The sequence below is a fragment of the Syzygium oleosum genome, unplaced genomic scaffold, assembly GCF_021117445.2.
Source record: "Syzygium oleosum isolate NSW1041296 unplaced genomic scaffold, Sole_v2.1 Sole_v2.04, whole genome shotgun sequence".
Taxonomy (NCBI): domain Eukaryota; kingdom Viridiplantae; phylum Streptophyta; class Magnoliopsida; order Myrtales; family Myrtaceae; genus Syzygium; species Syzygium oleosum.
The window spans coordinates 2,816,579-2,824,501 of NW_026607488.1; the positions used below are offsets into that span (position 1 = coordinate 2,816,579).

The 7,923-nt window shown below is 41.9% G+C and overlaps 1 pseudogene; it reads left to right on the plus strand.

Annotated features, from left to right (window-relative positions):
* Positions 1-2,999: 2,999 nt before the first annotated feature.
* LOC115688642 (isoliquiritigenin 2'-O-methyltransferase-like) lies at positions 3,000-6,685 on the plus strand (annotated as a pseudogene).
* Positions 6,686-7,923: the final 1,238 nt, after the last annotated feature.

Genomic DNA, 7,923 nt, shown 5'->3' on the forward strand with positions numbered 1-7,923 from the left:
CGGTGACCAATTTACAACAAAAATAAAAAATAATGTCAATAAAAAAAAAATTCACATCTGACGATGAATCAGAAGGACAAGACCATATTAGTTGCATGTTTAAACTGACTTAATTAGCTACGATACTTACCTGTGGAAAAGCCTCACCGAGATTGATTTCTGTGCGCACGGATTATTGAGAGAAATAATAGAAGGAGAAGGTGAGAGAAAAGCGGGCAACCTGACGAATCACTACTGAAAGAGAGAGAGAGAAATTGACGAGTGGGGTGGGGTGCATATCACAAAATTAATTTTCTGGTACAAATTTGCGACGAATCCAATTTCGTCGCAAAATCCGTCGCAAATTATCGTTGCGACGGAAAATCAATCCGTCGCAAATTTGCGACGAAAAATTAGTCGTCGCAAATTAGCGACGGAACTGGCAACGACCAACTTTCCGTCGCAAATTTGCGACGGAAAAAACATGTTTTTTGTAGTGGTGAGGGCTTGCAGGCCCTCGCCCGAGACTTGATTTTGTGTAAAAATCGAGTGTTTCCGCTAATTCTGTCCAATTTAACTAATGTAAAATGATGACGTGATTTTTTAATTTATTTTATTTTATCTCTTCCACGTGGCATCCTACGTGGCGTTAAGGCTTGCTGGCCCTTGCCAGAACCGGGAGAGGGCTGTGACCCTCTCCCAGATCTGGGTAAGGGTTGCTGGCGACCCCGCCGGCCATGGCCGACGCCCCACCAGCGATGGGGCGACAGCCCCCTCCTGCCTGTATTTTTTAAAATGTTAGTTTAATTTTAATCTATTTTAACTAAAATTGAGGTTAAAATTGTTTTTGGATGGAAATGCCCTTGATCGGCTGAAATATTTAGTCGGCCGGCAAGGTCAAGCCCTTATTTGAAATAGTCGTGACCTCTTCAAATCCTTATTTGAGAAAATAAGGGTACTTCATGCCCTTATTTGAAATTTTCCCTCGTTCTTATTTTACTTAAACCACATTAACGCCATGTCAATACCGATTGCTTCCCAGCGTCCATGTAAGCAGATTTTAACAGTGCTCATTGATGGAATCATGACAGAAGGTAAATATGTCATATAAGTATAAGTTTGAAAATTTTGATGTCATCGAAAAAATTTATGTTAAAATTAATCACTGTGTATATAGTTTGGTTCTTTTTAATGGCTTTTTTTAGTTCTCTAAGGCTCCGTTCGTTTGGCGGAAAATATTCTCCTTTTAGAAAATATTTTCCCGGAAGTCATTTTCCTGGAAAATGTTTTCCCGGAACATAATTTTCTGGTGTTCGGCGACCAATATGAAAAAGTTTTGGAAAATATTTTTCGCCGGCGACCGGCGGCAGTGACAGGCGGCCGGCGGCGGTGACCGGCGGCGGCGGCGACCGACGGCCAATGTCCAGCGTCCGGCGGCGGCGGTCGACGACCGGACGGCCAACGTCCGGCGTCCGGCGGCGGCGGTCGGCGACCGACGGCCAACGTCCTGCGTCCGGCGGCGGCGGCCGGCGCGGCGGCGGCGGCGGCCGGCGACCTTAGTGAAGAAGAAGAAGAAGAAGCTCCGGAAAATGATTTCCGCTTTTGAAAAAGCGGAAGTCATTTTTCGTAGACTTAGGCTATTTTGTGAGGAGGGAAGGAAAATATTTTCCCACGGAAAACGTTTTCCGCCCCCCGAACACCGGAAAACCCGGAAAATATTTTCCGAGAGAATATTTTCCGCTAAACGAACGGAGCCTAAAAGATATTCATGTCCGATTGACATGGATGTCAGGAAGTTGACGAGGACAGAGGGGAAGGAGATTGACCAGACCATGAAAGTAACAAGATACGAGAGTAATGACAAGTAAGCTACTTTACGGATGAATTTTATCCCTAATGGTAAATTAATTCCGTGAAAAAAATACTTGTATGAACTCTAGCGTGCTTTTTAATTATATCCCATGTCGCATAAACATGAAGTTTTACAATATCTTATATGCAAGATAATCTCCATCAATTTAATAAATTAAGTTGGACATTCTAACTCTTTTTTCTTAAAAGGTATATGTTCACTAGAAGTCCTAAAATTTGTCACGTAAGTGCAATTGAGTATTAAAATTTGCAAAAAATGTAATCACGTCCTAAAACTTATCAAATTGATTCAATCGAGTTCTAAAATTAACACTGTCCAATTTAACTAACGAAAAATGCTAACGTGACTTTTTTTTTTATTTTTTCTATCATACGTGGTGATGTCGTGGCTTTTTAAATTATTATTTTAATAATAATTTTATTTAAATTAAATTATAAAAATAAGTTGAAATTTAAAATAAAATAAAAAAGGAGGAGGATAGGCGGGGAGGGAGGGCTTGCCCTCCTCGCCTGCCGTCCCCCCACCCTCATTGGCCCTTCTCGGCGATGGCGGGGCGGCGGCGGTAGCGGCGAGGGCTTGTAGCCCTCCCCACCTATCCACTTCCTTCCTTTATTTTTTTTAAAGCTTATTTTTTAAATTTAATTTAAATAAAATTAGTATTAAAAATCAAATTTAAGCCAAAACGACGTCGTTTTAGTTTTATGTTTTATATTTTAACCAGGTCATCGTCACGTAAAAGAGAGAAAATATTAAAATAAGCTACGTCAACGCCATGTCAGTATTTTCTGTTAGTAAGTTTGACGGTATTAATTGTAGAACTCGATTAAATTAATTTGACAAGTTTTAGGATTTGATTATACTTTTTGTATATTTTAAGACTTAAGTGCATTTTTATGATAAGTTTTGGAATTTCTAACAAAGATATCCCATTTTAGAAAGGGAAAATCCACCCTTTCATGATCTAGAATCGCTTGAAACTCTGACCTAAGAACCTAGAATATTAGGTGGAGGAAGACAAGACAACAACCTGCATATAACGATGTGTCGCGAGGGATAGTACTTTAACTAATGTAACGGATCCCGTATATGTGTAACCCCATTTTCCTACGCTAGGCTATCCATACTTTTTAAAAGAAAGTCACATGGAATCGTGGTCATTTTTGGACCGTAGAACAAGAATATTTTGATATTGTCTAGTCTTCCTTTTTGGCCACTTGGTGAGACCTACATGTTTCACCTTTGATTACAACTGCCCATCGCCATGTGCGATTCCGACGCAGTTTGTGAATCACTTCCTTTGTCGATTCATAAATTCTCAGGAAGCGACCGAACACCCATCCAAAACGTTGTTCCAACATCGAAGCATAGAAGCGATAAATGAGTTCCCCTCAAAACCAAGCAAAACCCTGCCACGAAGAAGACGACCCATGCCTCATAGCCCTCTTGTACTCTAGCAGTCACGTCACGTCTTCCCGGTGATCCTGCATGCCACCGTCGAGCACGACCTCTTTGGGATCATAGCCCGGGCAGGCCCCGGGGCGTACGTGTTGCCCGCCGAGGTGGTCGCCCACCTCCCCGCCAGGACCCCCGAGTCACCCGAGATCGTTGACCGGGTCCTTCGTCTCCTCTCGAGCTACTCGCTCCTCACATACGAGTCCGAGACATCCGACGGCAGGAGGACCATGGAGAGGCGGTACGCCATATCGCCGGTCGGGAAGTACTACGTCAAGGACGAGGATGGCGGCTCCATCGGCTCGCTCTCTCTCTTCGCCTTCCACTGAGCCACCATTGACGTCTGGTGAGTGGAAAATTTCCATCCACGACTTGGGTTTGATATCGAAAAATTATTTAGTTTCTCTAGTTGTGTAAGTAAAGAGTGAATCGAGTCTTAATTGCTTAATCTGTGATAGCATGACCTATCTATGATTTGAAAGAAATCATGCGGGACAAGCTCAAGGTACACTACACCCGACAAGAGGAGATTAGATTGAGCTATTAATTGAATTCTTTCCTTTTTGGCAATGATAGGCTCCATGTGAAGGAAGCAATTGTCGGAGGTGGAGGCAACTTGTTAAAGAAAATAGAGAATTGAGTCGATGAAGCGTTGCTTTTCATTGATATGTTATACAGTATAAATAAAGATATTATCACCTATAATTATGGTAGAAGTTAAAGATAAAAGATACAATTTGATTTACAAGGGAATTGAATAAAAGACTAATCAAAAATTTTTTCTAAATGATCAACTCGTGGATACTCTCCTTGATATGTTATCTTCGTGCTGATTTGTAGAAGATTCTGCACTGCAAATATTCTGATTTTTTGCCTTTGGATTTGTTGCTTCAATACTTCCCTTCAAACTGGTCAATGGGGAGGACCAGAGACCGAGTTTGATTCTTAAACCAACAAACATATCTCAAGTCAATGGTTTGGTAAAAATATCAGCAATTTGTGAGGAAGACGGAACATAACGAGTTACGATAGAACCAAGAGCAACCTTTTCTCGAACAAAATGATAATCGATCTCAATGTGCTTTGTTGGAGCATGAAAAACTGGATTAGTTGTGAGATGTAATGCTGACATATTATCCGAGAAAAGTAACGAAGGTTGATGTTGGTAGATCCCAATGTCACGTAGTATGTATGAAATCCAAGTGAGTTCAGCAGCTACAGAAGCAAGAGCCCGATATTCAGCTTCAGCTGTGGAGCGGGCCACAGTAAGTTGTTTCTTGGCACACCATGAAATGCAATTTGGACCGAGAAAAGTACAATAACCAGTGGTAGAACGTCGGGTGAGTTTGCACCCTGCCCAATCTACATCAACAAAGCCAAATAATTGGAGAGAACTACGAGACAAAATGCGAAGCCCAAGATGTAAAGTACCGCGAACATATCGTAGAATACGTTTTACCATCTGATAGTGAGCAACAGTTGGCGCATGCATATGTTGGCAAACTATGTTGACCGCAAGCGAGAGATCTGGACGAGTGAGGGTAAGGTACTAAAGAGCGCTTACAATACTTCGAAAATGGGATGGATCAGCATAGGGCTTATCACCATGTTTGAGTGGTGATTGCTTGGTAGCTATTGGAGTAGAAATCGACTTACATTGTGCCATTGATGCTCAATTCAAAAGATCCAAGGCATATTTTTGTTGTGAGAGTAAGAGTTCATCAGTGGAGCAATTGACTTCAATGCCCAAGAAATAATGAAGAACGCCAAGGTCTTTCATGGAAAACACTTGACCAAGTTCCTGCACAAGATGGTTTAGTAATTTCGGAGAATCACCAGTGATGACTATATCATCCACATAGAGCAATAGAATAATAATATGACCATGATGACGATAAACAACTAGTGATGGATCAGCTATGTTGCAGAAGAATCCGTATTCAAAAAGAAAATCACTTGTCAAACCATGTCCTGGGAACTTGTTTGAGGCCATATAGCGCACGCCGAAGTAAGCAAACATAGTCAGGATGAAATGAATCGCGGAAACCCAATGGTTGTTCCATATAGACAAGAACATCGAGATCGCCGTGTAGGAAGATGTTCTTGACATCTAATTGGCGGATCTCCCAATTCTGAACAGTAGCAACAGATAAGACAATGTGAATTGTGGCTTGTTTAACCATCGGACTAAAAGTTTAAGTTTTAGAATAATTGGCTGTGGTCCCATCAAATCTCATATGGTATCAAAGCTGGAGATTTAGTGGGACCACTGCCAACTGTTCTAAAAGCTTAAACTATTAGAAAAAGTCGTGGTTTAATATTTAATTACTCTAACACTTGTTCCAAAACGTCCATGGCAAGACCATATTCCAGTACATGAAGGAGGACTCTTCCCTGAAATAGTACTTCAATGATGCGATGGCCGATATATCTACGGCGCATACAAGGAAGATCCTCGAGGTCTACCGGGGGTTCGATGGGATCTCGACTCTAGTTGATGTTAGCGGTGGAAAAGGCGCGACCCTTAACATGATCATCTCAAAGTACCCCTCAATCAAGGGCATCAACTTCGATTTGCCCCAAGTCATCGAACACGCTCCTTCTTATCCCTGTACATTAATTATCACATTTATTTTGGTTCAAACTATTTAGCACGAAATAGTGTTTGCAAAAATTTGAGGCATTGTCGTCCCCGAATAAGGCCTCTAATAACTTTGGTAATAATGGCGTGCAGACGTGGAGCACGTCGGAGGGGATATGTCCGCGAGCGTCCCGGAGGGTGACGCGATCATGATTAAGGCAAGCTAATTGAATCCTTTGCTTTAGTTACACTCCTTAAATTGAAGTTGATTTCGCGAGCTGTGTCCTAACTTTACATGACTCCGTAAATTGGGCAGGGTCCGTGCCACGATTGGAGCGACGAGTCATGCCTAAAGTTCCTGAAGAACTGCCACAAGGCTTTGCCGGCGAACGGGAAGGTGATCGTGATGGACTTCATCATGCCGGACGAGCCGGAGGAGACGAGGGCGTCTCGGTTCGTGTCATTGCTCGACAACGCCATGTTGATTCAGCCGGGGAGGAAGGAGAGGACCGAGAATCAGTTCGAGTACCTGTGCAAAGGAGCTGGTTTCACAGGATTTAAGGTCGCTGCCCGAGCTGTGTCGGCACTGGGAGTGATTGAGTTCACCAAGTGAATTGAATGAACTCCATCTTTGTCTTCCCTTGTCCAGGTGGTCTTATGTAGAAGAAGCAAATAGACATTTTGTGGAATTCAATGAGTAAAAAGGCCTCGACAGGGACTTCTGCAATCAGGATTTTCCTCTTCTGGTTCAGCCTTAGCTCTTTTTCTTAGTACGTAATAAAACGATATTTGCTTGATTAGGACCGTGACCTGCTCGAGTAAACTTTGATCGAGTCCGACGTCATGTTGATTGAGTACCCAAAACATGCTCATTAATCATTAAGAAAAGAATCAGGGATAAAACACACGGTTATTTCTAACATAAAACGATTACACAGACATCTCGAGGTTATTTACGCCAAGTTCCATTGAACATGCATGCTGGAACTAATCCTTTCCATAAATGTCCGATACGTTCTAACCGACACAGTTAATCGGGGCGCGAGGTTAAGAAATCGAATCGCGAGTAATAATGAACTGCATGCTGCATATACTTTGCCCTTAAGAGCTAGCCATCTCAATTTAAGTCGACAACGGTTTCGAAAAGGATGAACGGGTTTAAAATGGAAGTTCGTCGGTGGCTTTGGATTCGAACAAGAGCATATAGGTATCTGATGTGTGATATTTCTTTTGTTGCGTGGTTCATATCGTTTGATAAGATGAGCACTGTCCTTCAAATCTCGGGACTCCACATACGAGTGCGTTGTGAACAGTAGCTCTAAGAAAGTTTCGATAGGATCCAAGAAAACAAGAGGTACCGCATTGATGCTGGCAATTGCTCGCACCGCATGTGGAACTATCCCTCCTTGTTAGGATTTGCCACACAATCACAAAGAAATAGAAAATAAAAGCGAGAAGGAGAATTTGAGACGCAAAGTTTTATCTTGGTTCACCTTTAAACTAGAGCTATGTCCAGCTGAGAATTCCACTAAATTTAGCATCCCGTACATCTCTATTACATCTTTCAATTACAAGAGAAAGAAAATATATAGACAAAAGTTTGATTCAAAATAGGAAACCTCTTTCTAGGAAACCTACTCCAATTACGAAACCATTCAATTAGGATATTGTATGACCACATCCCTCCTTGTTAGGATTCGCCGCGCAATCAATAGTTTGAGCGGGACCCCTGTGCTGTCCAGTTGCTGAGGAGTATGAACCACATGCCAACATTCCTTCCAAGATTTGTCCCATTGTTGTCTGGCATTTAGAATATTGTATGAACACATTCGATTCATCAGGAGAAGCAAGAAGAAAAGGAACCGAATCAGAACAATCACAGAGATAATAGAAAAAAAAATTGACACACGAGTTTACCCAAGTTCATCTCTAGAATAGGGCTACGTTCTGCAAAGGGATTCCACTATGATATTTAGGTTTTACAACCACAATCACTCGTTACAATAATCTCTCATACGAGTACAATATATATATATGA